Below are 18,417 nucleotides of genomic sequence, written 5' to 3'. Positions count from 1 at the left end.
GAAAAAATAAAGCTGTAGCAGTTTGGGTTATCATTGTCACCTACTGTGGCACAGAAGCTGCAAGTTAACATTGCTAAGTCCACCATAAATAATAGGAAGCAGCTCACGTTTTTGATACATAGAATTCTTATATCTTGCAGCTACATATTAAAAGGGATCTAATGACATCACAAGAAAGCTGATGTCAGTGGGAGATCTGTGCTTGGGAGAGGCAGGTTATTTTGGAGGCTGAGGGAAACCAGGTGCTGAGACACATTTGGATACAACCCAAGAGATGATGCTGTTGCAATGTTCTACGTGGTGCCATGCTGACACCGCTCCTGGTGCATAAAGCTGCAGAGCTGCCACACTGGGAGCACATTAGACAAATGTTTTGTGACACATATTGGCTTCCAATAAACTTCCAAGTAGAATGAAAGGTGATGGTTTTAGCTCTAAAAAATGGTTACTGACCTTATCGTAAGCGTGGTTCTTCAAGTTGTGTTGTCCATATGTATTCCACTCTTGCTGCATGTGAACACCAAGTGCTTGTGACCTGAACCTTTTGTCCATTGGGGCCGCACCTACAGCAGCCTTGCCTTGCACCTCCCCTCCCTGAGGACAAAGGATGAAGCAGGCCAAACCATCCCTCAGTTCCTTTGCCAATACTGAATCCAGGCATTATCAGAGGCAACAGTAGCAGGGAAGGAGGGTGGGTCCATTCTTGGTGGCTCAAACAGTAACCTGATAGCTATGAGGTGGGCACACAGAGTCCAACCAGACAGTGATCAGAAGGTGGTTCTGCTCAAACAGACATCAGACCTAGATGCCTCAGTGAGGAAATAGTATTTTGTAAGTGTACGTACTGATCTTCAGGTAGCTGCCCTACAAATTTCAGAGATGATCACACCTCTCAAAGAAAACACCAATGTTGCCTTTGCTCTAGTCAAAAGAGCAGTGAGCCTGGGGTGTAAACGAGCTAGTTGATAACAGTTTAATGCAATCAGAGACCCATTCAGAAAGCCTTTAGAATTAAAAGCTTGACCCCTTGCCCGGTCTACAAAGCAATAAACAATCTAGCAGAGACCTTGAATATTTGATTCTCTCAAGGTAAGAGAGAACCCTGAGTACACCTCAGGTATGAAGCCTAGACTCCCCTTGATTGATGTGTGGTTAACGGAAGAACACTGGTAAGTGAAACATCTCTTTTAGATGGAAGTCAAAGATCACATTAGGTAAAAATGTCAGATGGGCCAATAAGGGAACTTTGTCTTATGGAAGATAGTGGATGGTGGTTCTGCCAACACATACTTACCACTGAAACAAAACACAGAAAGCATCAGAACTTCTGCTCCAGGGGTGAGGGAAGACCTGGCTCTCAGCTGAATGAAGGAATTGAGTCTTCTCAAGTCAGAACTGGGTGCCACCCTCCTCTCTTTTTGGAAATTAGAAAATGAAAGTAAAATCCTTTCTCCTGAATGGAGGCAGAAGCTCTTCTGTCACCCCAAGAGACAGAAGTGAGTCCATTTCCTGTTGCGATAGGCTTGGGGGGGGGGGGAGACGACGACACGACACACGGACCTTGAAGGAGGACAGGGAACAGAGATGGGGGGGCTCTGGAACTGCAGCTAATCTCCCACTTCAATGATTTTCAGCACCCAGTAGTCCAGACAATTAAATAATCTGTCTCCAAATAAGGTGGATAAGGGGTGGACTCAAGTGAGTCACGCAGTCCTCAACCACACTGCCCAACTGGCGAGGAAGAAGCTGAGAGTCTTCGTTTATGAAACTGCTATTTCTGGGAGGTTCCACCTGCTTATGGAGAAGCAATCTATAATATGTCTGCTGCCTGCCCTATCTTCTTCTAGGCTGGGGCGTATAAATACCTAGAGACATGAGAAAGGCCCAGGAGTCCTTCAAGAAATATAAAACCTCATGTGTTTTATTGCTGAGCAGGTCAGTACCATCAAAGGGGAGGCTCCAATTGTATTCTACACCTCTCCCGGGATTCCCTGAGATTGCAGACATGGTGACCTCTCATTGCAAGGGAAGTTGTCACAGATCTTGCAGCAATAACAGAGGCATCAATCGCTGCCTGGAGGGAGGTTTTTTCCATGAGTTGCTCCTAGGCATTTAAGCTCATCCCTAGCTTCCTGACAGAGCTCGTTCGCAAACTCACTCATCTTATGCCAGGGAAAGTAGTCATACCTAGACAATAAGGCTTGGCAGTTGGCAATTCTGGAGTCTGGTAGGAGTAATACTTTCTCCCGAACAAGTCCCAACATTCTTCTTTCTCCACAGGCATTGTCTCGGCTCCCCGTTGCCTAGATCCCTCTTGTGTAGCTGTAGCAACTAGCGAACCAAGCACTAGATATGTGTAAAAACATTCAAAGCCAGATGAAGTCACCTGATACTGTGTGTCAGATTTTTTGGATGTAGGTGGAGTTGATACTGGCATCTGCCACAGGTGTTGTGCTTGGCCAGCAGACCCTCTCTGGCATCAAGGAGTGGAGACTGTCCAGATGCTTGTGGGATTTCTCCTCTACAACCTTAACATGGATTTCCAGAGCATCTCCCACTCTTTGAGGCAAGTCTTGAGGAGTTTTCTATTTGTCAGAATGGGACAGAGTAGCAAGAACCATGACTTCATTGGGCCATGAAGAAGAGAGCAGCAGGAATGAGTTCTGCCAGCTGGGGATGTTAGTCATCAGGTGGTGGTGACAGTTGCTCAGACTTAGCACAAGGTCCTTGTGGCTGATGACGTTGCTCCACCCTGCCTAAAGGATCTTACTGGAGTTACTCTAGAAGAAGCTGAGGAGGAGGATCTCTGTCAGGCATAATCCCTACAAGGAGCACTAAAAGATGGGAGCAGGGTGCCATTGTGGGGTACCATAGGACTTGTGTCTCTCAAGACCCTTTGCCTACAAGAGTAAAAGGACCTACAATCTCTCTCAGATAAGATGGAGCCATAAGCAGAATGGAATCCTGGAGAGTAGCCAGGAGTAGCCCCCTGCTGTGCTCTGAAGCTGAGTAGAAGGAGTTCTCCTTGAGTTTCTGTGGGGATCCCTGGATACCTTATAAGGAGTTCCCTTATCTGTGCCTCAGAAACACTCAGCATCCATGTCTGGCTAGCAGCTGGTATCAAGTGGGGGAACCCTCAAAGCAGAAGATAATAGCTGCCATTCAGGAAGCAACAAAACCTTGAAGTCACTCGGTACCAAGAAGGTCGTACTACGAGTGGCATGTTGGAAACAGATAGCACTGGAATAAGAGGCGCCGAAGATGTAGGAATCAAGGTCAACGCCAGCCCTAGGAGCCCTGTTGACAGTACCAAAAGAGACGTAGCTTGAAGCTGCTCCTTAGCTGATACCGAAGTTCAATGACCAGAGTCTTTCAGGTCTTTTTTTGTATTATGGGATGGTTTAACCTATGGGATGGGTACCTAGCAGATGAAGTGGAGATTTATAGCTATATTTCATAATCCCTATAAACAGAGCAAATTCATCATTGATAGTAAAAGTTATAATATCCATGAAGCACCAAGCAGTTTCTTATAGGATCTTTTGGAACTGCTAAAGCAAAGGAAGTCAGATTTGCATGTCAGATTCAAAAGACACAGTTTACTCCTGCATTAAACACTACTATAAAGACTTCATAGGAACAAACACTTTTCATCCTCGAACCTCAAAAGTGCTTTTCAGTGAAGGTTAACCTACTCTGTGACGTGGTTCAATTCCCAGTTTAAAGGCAAAGTGAATTAGAACTCAGGTGTCCTGAATCCGAGTCCTCTTTCTATGCAGTAGCTCCATTTCCTCCCTTGCCAGCTCAACAGTGCCCTGGATTCACGTAGAGCTGGAGTACCCGGGGCAATACAGACCAGACATGCCAAGGAGAAAATTTGCCAGACAAAGCTCTTTTCATGCCTTTAATTTTTCTAGGTATGAATATTGTTGCCTAGAGTCTTAGCTGAGCTTTGCATACAAACCCAAGGGGAGCACACCAGCTGTCAAAATCAGATGCAGGTAAAAGCCAACCCAGAATAAAAACACAGTCAACAGCTAACACTACAGACTCCAAACAGAGAATTAGCAAGATAATTAAACTAAAAGGTTCACGATTTTGTGATTAATTAGGGTTGGTTAAGGCCAAATAATCCCCATTACTGAGCAATCAGGATGCCATTAATTTTCTTATTATAAAAGAAAATACATCAAACAGATGGTTAAACATCAGAGCTGCAATATGGAACAAAGTGATAATTCAGGCCCTGTCACGAGAACTCTATGAAAGGGCAGTGCACCCACTCAGCAGAGAGGCACGACAAAGCCCAGATGCAATTCATTCATATTTATTCTCCAAACTGATCCTGAGATTAGAAAACTAGACCTCCACCTATTTATCTGATGGAGACAGTGTAATTGGAGATAACCCAGCATTCGTGCTGGGTGTCAAGTTAAATTAAAAACAACATATGTCAACTGGTTTGTAAATGTGGGCAGATTCATACTTGTCCAATTCTGGAGGCACCTCAACTGGAATATTCAATTACTGTCATTTTAAGACTCCTTGAACAGCAGCTTTGGGCATTGGATGATGAAGTGCAGCAACTCATCTCGATGACCTGGAGGCTTTAGACTGAGTTGCACAGTTTCAAAGCCAAAAGGGACCATTATGACCACCTAGCCTGGCAACCTGCATAACCCAGGCCAGAGACCCACACCCACTGATTCCTGCCCATATCTTGAAGTTGAGCTACAGCAGGTATTTTAGAAATACAAAATTCAGTGGGAGTTAAGCCCATTTGAAGAACTCAGCCATTTTGTTTTGGAGGCATGAGGGTGGCACACTGACCTCACCTTGTTAAAGCCAGGGGAAACCTTCCCTTGGATATTTTTTCTTATTGCAATCAGCCAATGATGTCAGAAGACAGAAAGAAGTAGACGAGGAAATGTCTGTTAATAAATAATCTTGTTTCTCTAGTTTGACATTTAATTAAAATCTGTCCATCCCCAGGATAAGAAATATCGCCTATTGAATAGTCAGGGAACTCTGAGCCGTGGGCTGCCTGCTAATGCCTACGTTCCCAAGTGTACTTCCACTCACAGAATACCAATTGAGAGAGAGAGGTTGATACCCACTTCCTTCCCCCCACACAAACACACACATACACAGGAAAAAATACATTCAAACAACCTCATTGGTCCAAATTAAACTGACAAACACGGAGGAGGCAGAGTGCAGGCAGAGATATTTTGTCAAGATATCGCAGGAGTTCCAAGTAAACAAGGAGAATCTCTGGCATATCAAAGAGAGAGAGCTGCAATGCACACAATAGGGCTAGTGAAGGATGGTGTGGCAGCATCACTTCTAACTTCGCAAGTTTTTGTTGATTTAAGATTATGTTGATTACAACTACTCCCATCCTTCATTTCTTAGGAGCTCTCTCTCATGACAAGGCAATGCACACTGAATTGCCAATCTGGTCTCAAAGAGGCATGCAGGCACATAAGGTAGCAGTGGATGAATGGAACAGGCACACACACAAGCAAATGGAAGCCTGTTCCAATATCTTATCATTTGTATTAAAGTACCGCCACAGACCCCAGATGGGATCGGGGCTCCATTGAGCTAGGCATCATGTGTATACATAGTGAGAGGCAGTCCCTGCCTCAGAGAGCTTACAATCGAAACAGACAAGTCAAAGGAAGAATTGTTATTCTCCTTATACAGATGGAGAGCTGAGACACAGAGTGGTTAAGGGACTTGCTCAAGGCCATCCCATGGGTCAGTTAGCAGATCTGGGAATAGAACCCAGATCTCCCAACTCCCAGTGCCCTGCCTATTAGACATCACTGCCTGTCAATGCATGGTGCACTTATAGAGGGCAAGCTCTTCAGAGCAGAGACCAATTACATTTGACACTTCACCTCCTGTATGTTAAGAAACTATATAAATATACTAAGACATTTCTGTTGAGATAGCAGGTATGTGGTCTTAGAAACTGATAAGATTAACTGATCCATTATCCTAACATATTCTTATTGTACAATAGGCACATTAAGGAAAACACCAGTTGTTTGACCAGCAGCTTTTCCACAAAGCAAACTAGAGGCTTCATTTTTATATTTTAGAAAGAAGCTTTTATGATGGAGCCAGAGTCTGAAAAAACATCAAAGTAACAAGCTATAAACTCCCAATTACATAAGAAGCAAGTGTTTTTGCTACCCAGGAAGCGGCAGAAAATGCAACACTTTGCAGCATTAGTCTCAACAAGGCATTTGTTAACATGTGGGCTCTCTGGATGAACGGTACGTCTGTAATGAATTCCAATTAACAGAACACACGAGTGAACCCCAAAAAGATTTTTAAAGGCAGCTACTCTGAAAAGAAGAGTGTGTGAGAAGTGACTGGATTATAATCCTGGTAATGTTCCAAATAATAGTTCTTGTCGAGTTTGTGACTATTGGACAGGGATCAGGGTCCAAAAGTCTGAATAGGCAGAACATCCCAGAGAAGAGGTTAAAAAGGCAACAATGGCTTTTTATTGGTAGGTGTGTTGGGACATCACACTGGTGTTAACAGCACAGCCTGGAAACTAAACTCAAGACTGCCTACAGAAAAGAGCCTTTCACCTCAGCATTATCAGGGTCCAAGTCCAAAGTGTTTGGAATGCACTTCCTTACGTGGATCTGGCTACATACAAGCCTACACACCCATGTTTTCCCCTATCAGGCAACATGCTCACCACACTGTGAGCTACAGCAAAAAGCACGATTTTCTGAAAGTCAGGTTCCCTATGAACGTGCAAGTACAGACTGAATTTCTAAATAGTTTCTTATCAAGTTGAATCTGCATTTAAACTCTTTGTTCAATTGATGGGAGTTTTATTGTATCAGACAGTTGACAAAAGGGGTTTCCTAAAATGCTTGCCAAATTAATATACTATAGGTATAGACATGCCATCATCTGCTGGGTCAAAATTTGAGGGAACTCTGAATTAAAAGAAAAATAAAAACAAAACATAAGTTTCTAGTTACTGAAAAAGATATAGGTCAGTTAATATTAGTATAACAAAATTAAAAGCAAGCCCTGGAAATATCAGAGTGTTTGGAAATGTAACCCAATCCACCCAACATGGAACTGCATTGCAACAGCATCAACCATCCAAGGACTTCAAAGCACTTTATACAGAAAGAGTTTTGGCCTCCCAACAGCTAGCTGCCAGCGGTAGGTACTGCTCCCCCATGTAAAGGTGGGAAAACTGAGGGTACACCTACACCGCAAAAACACAAAACAAAACATGCCCTATGGAAGCAGATCTCAGAGCCCAGGTCAACTGACTTGGGCTCATTCTATAGAGCTAAAGATAGCAGTGCAGACGTTCCAGCCTAAGCAGGAACCCAGGCTCCAGAACCCAGCAAGGGGGGGGGGGCGGATTGCAGAGCCCAGGTTCCAGCCTGAGCAGGAATGTCTACACTGTTATTTTTAGCCCCACAGCACAAGCCCTGCAAGCCTGAGTTATTTGATCCAGACTCAGACTCGCTGCCTCAGTTTTTTTTTTTTGGGGGGGTGGGGGGGGGGGTAAGGAGACGGGCTTTTTTTTTTTTTTCAGTGTAGACATACCCTGAGGCACAGAGAAGGGAAGTGAGATCTGGTTTACATTACAGACCTATATGAGAGTAACTGTGTCACTCAGGGGTGTGAAATATCTACACCCCCCTAAGCAACATAGTTATACCAACTTAACCCAGAGTTTCTCCCATTGACATAGCTACCGCCTCTCACAGAGGTGCATTAACTATGCTGACAGGAGAGCTCTTGCCCATTGGCGTATTCATTATAGTACTACAGTACTACACCGATGCAGCATTTTAAGCGTAGACTTGCCCAGACTTGCCTGATGCCCCAAAGTCAGTCAATGGAAAACAGAATAATAGAACTCTAGGATTCTGGGCTCCCAGCACCCCCTTGCTCTAATCCATTAAACCCCACTCCTCTCCCAGAGCTCGGGATAGAAAACAGAAGTCCTGGCTTCCAGCCCCCACAGCTCTAACCCTCTAGACCCCCCTCCCATCCCAGAGCCAGGGACAGAACCCAGGAACCCTGGCTCTCAGTTGTTGCTGATCCTACTACTCCACTTTCACTGATTTTTTATTTGTATTGCAGGAGCATGCAGGGTACCATTGCACTAGGTGCTTTACAAATACATGAAATAATCCCTGCCCCAAAAAGTTTACAGTCTACTACTTTAAGAGAAGACAACAGGTGGATGTAAAAGATTTCAAAGGAACAGACGGAAGGAAAGGCAAGAATAAAAGTGATGGAAAACACTTTGCTACACAGACTGGCTGTGTGCACAGCTAGATGGTCAGGAGTCCATTAATTTTTAAAACAATAAGTGGTATGAATAAAAACAAAAGTTCTGAAAGCCCATCTGGGATGACAAAGCAGTTCCTGTTCGGCAAACACACAATATTTCCAGCTGAATCCAAGTCAGCAATGCTAAAGTAAATTAGCATCTTGACACTTTGCTAACCAAGACATTGGATTTACCTTTCCCGAGAGATTAAACCTCTACACTGCAACTATTAACTTCCCACTTAGGTGTGTGGTGCTGGCCACAGCTGTCCAACGGCAGACAATTACTTTGATTCTACCACAGCTACGATGCAAACAGGAACAGAAGTTAGAAATACAAAGTACTAGCAAGTTAAGCAAAATGGAGGGCTATGTACAGGCAAAGCTATTGCCATTTCTGCCATTAGGGCATGAGCAAGACAAATGGACTCAAAATCCCACTGTTTTCTTAAAGGAGTTAAACGGGCAAAGGACTGAATCCAACGTTTTCAGGTATGTACAAGCACCTAGTATTACCTTTTGTCACTGACTAACTGAAGACGTAACGATGCAAAAGTAACAGCATGTCAAGTGGATAATGATACTAGACGGGGAATTAGGAGACCTGGGCTGTAGTCCCAGGTCTGGTACTAACCTGCTCTGTAACCCATAGCAAGTCACTTCCCCCGTCTTGTCTATTTAGACAGGGAGGTCTTTGGAGCAGGGATTGCCTCTTCTGACAGTCTTGCCGTCAGACAGAAGTTATACTGTTTTATCTATGCTGAGTACTATTACTACCACCTTCCTAGTGCAGATGCAGTTATGGGTGACGACTGGGTAGGCATGAGGGGGTCACTGCCCCCCAAACTGAATACATTGCAGAGGTGATGCATGAAGGTGGAGGGCACCCAGATTTCTCCCTTCTATTTGGCCCTGCTTCCTCCCTGAAGAGAAACATTCAAGGGGATAAACGATGAGGCCAGGTGCTCTGTGCATCCAGGTCAGTTTCCCCACATGGGCTGTGTAGGGAAGGGCAGAAGAGCAGCTCCTGACCCTGACCGCAGAGCTCCAGCTTGGGGCAGTTTCAACTTTACTAGCCCATAAAATAAGAGACTTGCCTCAGAAACACAGGCATCTAGACATCCAGGCTATATTCTAATCAGTACTGGTAACACTGTCAAGTGAACATAAGATCTGAGCTGCTTCCCAAGCATCTGTGCAGTGAACAGCAGTGACTGTGTCAAGCCCAGGTAACTGACAGTGAACAGGGAAGGTTACATGGGAGTAGAATGTGCTTAGGCAGATGGGCAAAGGGAACAAACAGGCTTTAGCGATAGATTTTTCGGATGTGCGCATTGCATGTTTATGTAGCTCTAAAATCAGGGAGACGTAATTTATAGTTTTAGGAAAGTGCTCAGTTCTGTTTGGTCAAGAATTTGTTTTTATGCTAATGTTGATTTTTAAGTGTTTGCTGATAAACATGGCAAATAATTTAAGTTAAAACAAAAAAATTAAGGGTGATTAAATAATGAACGTAAATTGTATTTGTGATTTCAAGTACACTCTAATTTAAGTACCACTAACAATCAGTAAATCCAGAAGTTGGATCTATACCTATTAATAGTATTAAACCTGTTGCCCCCCCCCCAATATAGAAGTCAAACTACACCTATGGACACAGTTTTATCAGTATAAAAGTCCTTATACCAGAATAATTTATTCCCCTACAGGAAGGGAATAAGCTCTACCAGTGTAAGGCACCTTTATACTGATAGAACTGCACCCACACTGTGGGATGTACCAGTATAACTACACAGGTAAAGAAAGCCAACCCCTAACCAAAATAGTTATACCAGTTCAAAAACTGTATGAAGAGCAGGCCTTGTGTCTGCACTGTCTTGCACACCAGGACTCTGATCAAGGCACCACTACTGCAATAGAAAAAATTAAAAATAGTAGAAAGTATAGACTAATGATAATAACTAATCTTACTCTGGCAGCATAGGGCAGAACTGGGATCCTCCACACACTCATGAAGTCAATGAGGGCTGCAGGGTATAACTGAGGGCAGAGCGACAACCAACTTCCATCAGCCTTTAAAAGTTTAAATAATACAGAGGCAGAAACCTATTCAAATGGCTCAGCTTCCTTTTTCCCTTTTGTATAACTGTAACAAAGATAGGAGCCTTTTCTTGCCAAGAACAAAACCCCTCAGCACATTCTCAGCCACCATCACTTGTAACAATATTAGTTAGTAAACAGCTGTGCTCAGTGTTGAGATTCTTTTGGTGCCTGCACAAATAGGTCAGTGGATGAGGCAAGTTTTGCTATGGAATTGAAAAAAGTCTACATCTACAACGGAGCACCTCTGGAAGGATTTCTGATGCAGCTTGTTGAAACACAGCCCTGCAGAGAAAAGGGGATAAGGCAGAAGGGCTGGATGGCATGTGTGAAAACAAGTATCAGCCCAATGTTCAAAATTGGGGAGACAAGTGTGAAACCTGTCAGGACTAAACAAACAGTGCCACAGCACATTAGCTGCTGCAGATCAGATTATTTCAAAAACACTACTAGCAGTATGGCATCAGCTGAACTATTATTGCAGCTCAGCCTGATTTGCAAGGGGACATTTAGACTTCAGCATTAAGCTCACATTCTGGAGGATTCTAAAACTTAAAGAAATATATAAATCCTCTGCCAAAAGTTTAATATTAAAGAAATTATACATTACCCAAACAAAGTCTGGGATAAGGTTACTGAGCACCACTCCGCCAACCTCCAGGTCACTGATTCAGATCCAGCCATGGGAAATTAACCAAAAGTCATTAATCATCCAATGTCTGTTTGGTGTCATCAGTGTGAAACAAGTTGGGGGAGGTCTTAACCCAATTCCTAGCAGGTTTGTGTCCATGTCACCAAAACCATCAGTAAGCCATTAAGATACCAATATGATCTGCCCTTTCATCTCTAAAGATGGATCTTCCAGCCAGAATGAGGCACTAGCACACTAGCATGGGAGCAGCATGGTTCAAAATGTCACCGTGCCATTGATTATGTGCTACCTGTTCTATGGAAAGAGACTATTCACTCACCAGCCTGGCACTTTTCCACTAGAGCCATGTTCAATGTAAAGATACGACATTTCTACTACAAGGGTGACTGCATCCAATCAGAATGTATTTCCAGAAAATGTTTTTATCAAGTGGTTTTATTTTAACCCAAAATAAATCCTTATAGGCAGCCATGTTTCATTTAAAAGGGACGCACTTTCCTACCTAAATTGCTCCCACTGCTCTGGATTACTAGAACACAAAGATTTTAAAAGTTCCATTTACTGATTGCTTTATACAATAGAAACCAAGATACAGGTTTCACTTTTAGGCATTCAGGTCCGCAGTGTTGCAAACACTGTGGGGGACAGGATGTTTGTTTGAAAACAACTGGTGGAAGCGTTGGGAGATTTCTATTTTTATTTGATGTAAAACATTTCCATTGGTCTCTAGATTTTTCTGAAAGCTTTTTTTTTTTTTAAAAAGGTAATTGAGGGGCAAGATCTGATTTGACAGGACACCATTAGTAAAAATCAATAAATGAGACATTGATTTACACCGGTTCCCATTAACATTAATATGAATTACATACATAAATTCAGCAGCCATCAGTTGGAGAACAGACCGCTCCCATTTTGCAACTGCCATTCAGAAATGCAAGACATAATTCCAGTTCCTGTAACTATACCCTTTTATTTTCATTTATAGATCTGAGCAATCATTTCTGTGAAAACAGTTCTGCTGCCTTTCTAGCATTACCTGCACTTCTGAAACCTTCACTACTACTCTGGGAAGCTTTAGAAGAACCACACAGGTGTTTGAGTATCAAAATGGGTAAAATCTAAAGTTTCCAAGACAAAGGAAGTGAAATGCACCATTTGATGTTCAGATGGGTTCCTGTTAGGGGAGGGTTGGCTTCTGCTATAAATTCTGTGTGCAGAACTGATAAACTTTATATTTCCATTGATATCAATGGAAGCCACATCAGAGCCCGACATACTAAGTTGACAACACATGTGTAAGATCTTATTTCTGCTGCAAGAAGTTGCAAAGTAGGGCCCAGTCCTGAGAACACTTACTGGACAGCCTGCTTCCTACTTCAAGTCTATAAAGACTGGACAGCAATTTCATCTCTGGTACTATTTTATCTATAGTTTCCATAAACACATGCATGTCTTCCAGGATCTCTGCCTTGCATGCTTGCAAGCAACACTCTATCAGTGCGGTTCCTCTGAATTGCAGGCTACCTTCAGATCTCATTTAATCCCCAGCTACATGCTGTCACAGCACTGGGAGAGCCACTTAACTCCCCAATGCGAGAATCTGGAGCATACTGACATGTCTGTAAAAACAAAAGGGTGATATTAAGCTTGCATCTGACAGCCCCCTGCCCCTAATACCATAAATCCAGCTGCTGGCTTATGCTGTCTGACCCCCTCCCCCTTTTTATTCATATTGCAGCTGCTATTTGTACAGTATAATGGAGCCAATACCTCCAGGCAAAGCTAGCAAGTTAAACATCTTCCTATTTAATGTCATTTTGTCTGTTCTACTTCCATTTAGCTGATTCAGCTCCTCTTACAACACTGGCCTTTTGATTCCGGTCACAGGTGGAAAATTATTTCACTTGCACAGGCAGAGCTATTTTTAAAAAAATGTCTAGCAAGACCAACTAAACCCCCATCAAGTCAGAAGATGAAACACTTACATCACCTGGACGGTATGCATCTAATACGGGCCTGCACCCCGACAGGCCTGAATAAAGAACTTATTAATGTGAAATACATTCATGCTGCTTTGTCCATTTAGACTGTACACCACTGATTTATTTGAGCCATTCAGTGTCACACACATCACAGGGTTAAACTACCACCAGCTCTTTCAAGCTTTAACCTGAACTGTACAAGGCACTATGTTTATACAGCAAGGCTCAGGCAAAACTGATGTAAAATAGGAAAACACTTTAATTTCAGGGGGAGGGGTTAATTCAAATAACTGCTGTAGCCTGGAAGCAAAGCCAACTCCTAGGAAGTCTATACCAGGGCCATGTGTACAATGGAGCGCTTTGGCACGCTAACCATTTGTGTGTCTGCCTCCCCACTCTGCATACCTATAACACACTTCTCCTCAGCACAGGAGTGCAACTGCAGTTTGCATTTAGATTTGCATCATAGTATTGTGCACCTCTGTGCCCAGGTCTTTCTCCTGCAGCTTTTTAAGTCATTCCCCAGTGACAACACACAAAGCACCAAAGAAGTCACCCTGTATTTTCACAGGCAACATCCCCGCACTAGCTGAATAGTCAATTGTCTCCACAATTCTGAATTAGGTCTAAAGACTCCTGAAGAGGCTACCGAGGGATTGTGCCCAACCCTGGAGCTGGAGGGAGGTTTACAAGCTGGACCGTCTTACTCAGCCAGTGTTAACATTTGCGGCTTACAGCTTGCGAACCTTGAAACCCAATACCCCAGGCGTGAATCTGAGGGGCTGAACCCGCCAGCTCAGCACGGCAGGAGCAGGGCGACCCAGCGGGCAGAGGGCTAGCCTGGGAGCCCTCGGGTCAGCTCCCTGCTCGGCCACAGGCTCCGTGTGACTAGGGCAAACGCCGCAGCAACCCAGGGACATGAGCAGCACGGCCACCCCCAAAGGCTGCCTCCTCAAACAATGTGGAATGAGCGTCCCTAGGTTTCCCCTCCTCCCCCCACGCACGGGGCAGCCAAAGCCTCCCTCCCCGCCACCCTCCCGAGCCAGCCAGTGCCGCCCCTCCCCCCCCGGACAGCCCAGTGCCCCTCACCCCGCCTTACTCCCGCACGGCGCAGCCAGAGGCTCCCCCGGGGGCAGCCGCCTGGCCGCGCGCGGACTGCTGGAAACTGTAGTCCGCTCGGTCCGCCACCCCCGCCTTCCGCTACGGCCGCCCCAGCGCCCGGAGACTACCGCTCCCAGCAGCCCCTGCGCCGGTGCGCTGCTGCCCGAGGGGGGTTCAGGAAGCAGCTCGAAGCAGCGCTTGGAGCGGTGCTGGGGGTGTGGAGAAGTCTCCCTCCCCCCTCCCCGGCAGACACGAAGCCGCCCCTTCGCCGCACCGGGAGGAAGGGCAACGGCGGCAGCGGCAACACCTACCCCCTCCGTCTGCCCCCGGCAGAGACTAAGCCCAACGGCCGCGGCGCGAGGGAACTCACCGAGCAGCAGCAGCAGCGGCGCGAGGGCACGGGCCAATGGGAGGGGACAGCGGCTACGGCACGAGGGCACGGGCCAGTGGGAGGGGGCAGCAGCGGCTGCGGCGCGAGAACACCCCACACCGGAGCCGGCCGGCCGGGCGCGAGGATACTGCGGGGGAGGGGCAAAGCGAGCGAGAAGCGCTGCTGCTCACACGCCGCGTGGGCGGGGCCGGGGAGGAGGCGGGGCCTGAGGGAGGGACCAGCTCCGCCCCCTACTACCTTCCACCGCTAGAGGGAGATGACACCACCGCCCCACTCAGGCCTTAAAGGGCCAGGCACGCTCCCCATTGAGCCTCCCGTCAACTCCCAATGCTTACATGGGGAAGGGGTTAACCCCCATTGGGTACATGGGGTGAGTCAAGGAGGGGTTAACTCCCAGTGCGTATATGGGGCAAGTGGGGGAGGGGTTAACTCATTAATTATGCAGCATCCTTAATCCTCCCTTTACTGTCATCATTTTAGGGTGAGCTCTGCTATGCCCTCTCTACAGCACCGGGCAAATCTCCAGTTGGTGCCAATCCCCATAGCTCCCCTGGCCCTGAGGGTCCTGATTATCCTTTGCCGTGACCCCCCCCTGCAGTTACACACCAGTGCAAAGTGAGCAAGAAACAGGCCGTTCTGACCCGGTGCAAGGGGGACCTCAGCCGACACAAATTCTGATCCAACCATTGCCAGGGATCCATGGGCCAAGAATCTCGCCCAAGAACTGGCTCCTGAGTGAGCCCAGCCCTGGCTCCCTCGTCAATATTTCTGGGAAAAGCGATAGAGCTGCAGGTGCCAGGAAAGCAGAGCCAGGCAAAGCATTTTAGTGAATAATAAATTTCTGGAAATTGTGTTTTTGCGTCTCTGAAACTATTTGTGAATTTGGACTGAATTCGGCAAATAGTTTTAAGTGAAGAAAAATTGGAGAGGAAAATTCTAAAAAGTCAAAGTGCTTCATTTCAGCCATGTTGAAAGAAACGTTCTGACTTTTTGTTTCACAACAGCGTTTCATTTTGAAATTTAGCTGTTTAAAACAAATTAAAAATTAAAAACAGCCAAAATGAAAACTGGAGAAAAATTACGGCTTGAACAAAACATTTTGTTTGACCCAAATAACGTAAGAAAACCCGGCAAACTCAGTTTTGCTTAGAACCATCTTTTGTTTTGTTTTGGGGTTTTATTTCAGCCCCAGCCGCTCAGCCCTGCAGCAAAGGCCTCCTCTCCCTGCTGCTCTCCTTCAGCAGCGGGAAAGCGCTTGCGGAACCTGTCTAACGGGATTTGCTGTAGACAGGAGCCAGGCGCCCCAGGCTGCAGTTTGAACCTGGCAAGGGCATGCAGGGACACTGCAGCCTAGAAAGGCATCAGCGACTTGGGGTTACATTGACCTGGGCAGAGGGACTGACACAAGGTCTAGGGAACCATTTGAGTCACGCTTCATCCCACAGGGGTTGGCAATTGTTGGTATTACTGGGGCTCCCTTTGTGCCAGGTATCCCACAGACTCCAACTGAGATCAGGGCCCCATTGTGCTGGCACTGCACAGACACAGAACAAGAAGCAGTCCCTGCCCTGAAGAACTCACAGCCTGAATGGGCAAAGGGGAAACTGAGGCTCAGAGAGCCCACCCACTTGTGAGTGACTTGCCCAAGGTTACACGGTGACAATGGCAAAGCCAGGACTAGAACCTGGGTGTCTTGAGGCTCAGCACCCTATCCATGCTGCCTCCTCAAGCCGAGGTGACGCAGTCTCCAAGGAGCAGGCTGCTGCTAGAAGGACTGATTCTGCTAGCAGTGAGGGGACACAGTAAAGGCTCCTGGCATTTCGGCTGAGCAAAGCCATTCGTTCCTCTCTGGGGTAACTGCAGATCATTTCACGCACTGAGGATTAACAGCCAGCCAGCACGTTGTGTCTGCAGCACTGCATTGAAGGTCTCAGGCCAAGCCCTGCCATTTATTAGACCCAGCCTGGTGTCCTGTCATAGCCCCCTTGCATCTATGAACTTGCTTTCTGTCCTTCCTGAGACATGATAGCCTCAGGGCTGGCCCGTGGGTAACAGCTGGAGTGGCGCTAAGGGGACCTGACCCCAGCTCCTGGTGCTGACCCACCTGTTCTCTGGGCCCCAACCCCACTCTGTCAGATGAGAATGACAATCCTTCCTTTCTCTTACCTCTGCGCTCCCCCTGATTTTGGGGATGTCTCATGGCCTGCCTGGCCCCTGGTGTAAATTAGAGCAATTCCCAGGCTGCTCTAACTCACGCTCGGCCCCCTGTGGGCCCTGGGAATGGGAGAAGGATCAGAGTGCAGCATGCCCCGGTTGCACCCTGCTCTGCCCCGTCTCCTGGGAGCAGGGTTGTCTGCTGTCCAGATTTTCCCAGGATCATCCCTGTTTGGAGGCAGCTGTCCTAAGAACCTGTCAGGGTCCCCAATGCACATAGCCAGCTGCCAGGTGGGTGGGCTCAGTTCTCACTCTGAATAGCCCAGTTTTTTGTATGAGAGGTGGTAGCCCGAAGTGGCATAGGGCCCACAGACAGAAAGTCTTAGGTAGACGGTCCATGCCCCTTTATGCCGTCCATGCAGTGTGGCCAGTGCATCCCTGGGATGACCCACAGCAGCCTGGGGCTCACAACATTGCTGTCATGAACAGCAGCATCCCCGTTCCCCGTGAATTTTCCTGCACTTCACTTAATGCCAGGGGAAGATTTTACCCAACACCAGCCAGCCCTCTGGCAAGCCTCCCGCTCAATTGCTGTTGTTGCGGCGCCCACTGGTGATCACACAGCAAACTGCAAACCCGTCAAGACTCACTTCATTGGTTCAAACTGTTTGGAAATTGTCCTTTGCCCTCTCTTGTTGTAGCCCCAGAATGTCCCTGGAGGTTAGAAAATATAGACTGAACAGGGATAAATGTGGGGGAAATTGTGGTGAAAGAGGAGATTTTATGCACATAAGGTGAACCCGGCCATTCATGAAAGAAACTGGGATGCAGTTCATAACCAGATGCCGCAGATGATTGGATATTTGTTACCAAATGATTCTTTGGTAATCCTCCTGGGGCTTCCTAGCAGAAATGGCCACCAGAAGAAGAATTGATCTCTCCTCTGACAGCCACTCATTGGGAAAAGACAACAAGTTCAACCCTAGAGGAATGGTTCACCAAATATGGGTGGAGGTTGTTATGGAAAAATTAACGCACCAGTTACATACCCAACAAAGCAGACCGGGGACAAAGAGCTACTTAGAGATTTGGTTACATTCATTCACTGCTCAAAGCACATTTACCTGCAACAAACCCCACCTCTCCTGTCCAGTTGTTTTGACACAGTCCTGGCTTGTTAAATGGGTGCTCAGCGATTTCACTCAGTCTAATCAACCCACTGTAAACGATATGTCCCCGGGGAGTGTAAAGCCGGTCACTGTGTGACATGGTGACACCCTGCTAAACAGAGAGATCCAGTCATGACATTCCTGCAGAATATTTGTCTAAACCAAAGCTCCCAGTTCCAATGATTATTGTTTTGTCTCTGATATTTACATGGCTAGGATCTAAGCCCGTTAACACTTCCTAAAGAAAGACATAATTTAAAATCTATCTGTTTTCTCTGGAGGAGGGAGGAGAACCTAGAAAGGATTTTGAGGCACCTCAGCTGTCCTAGTTCTGCTCGTGGGACGAGACACTTGTAGCAGCATTCACATGAACTTGGAAAGATGGCAGGTGATTGCCTTGGAAACCAATGGCTTCTTTTAAAGCCACCTTAAGATAAATGAAGTCTACGCAGCGCCTGGCACAATGGGGGTCCTGATCTTGGGGAGGGGTCTTGCAGTCTTACTGGATTAATAAGTAAATTGACACAATTT

General features: G+C 46.2%; 1 protein-coding gene across 1 annotated transcript in view; it reads right to left on the bottom strand.

Moving 5' to 3' along the window:
• SIPA1L3 (signal induced proliferation associated 1 like 3) overlaps nt 1-14,250 on the bottom strand; it is a 116,842-nt gene extending 102,592 nt beyond the window's left edge. Inside the window, exon 1 of the mRNA XM_067556601.1 lies at nt 14,171-14,250. The gene's annotated coding sequence lies outside the window, so the exon portion shown is untranslated. The remainder of the gene's footprint in view (nt 1-14,170) is intronic.
• Between the last annotated feature and the right edge of the window lie 4,167 nt (nt 14,251-18,417).

Source organism: Emydura macquarii, unplaced genomic scaffold (genome assembly GCF_026122565.2).
Source record: "Emydura macquarii macquarii isolate MOO-44397 ecotype Brisbane River unplaced genomic scaffold, CSIRO-AGI_Emac_v2 contig_1790, whole genome shotgun sequence".
Lineage (NCBI taxonomy): Eukaryota > Metazoa > Chordata > Testudines > Chelidae > Emydura > Emydura macquarii.
The sequence above is the reverse complement of the archived record's forward strand: the minus strand, read 5'-3'. Positions and strand labels throughout refer to the sequence as shown.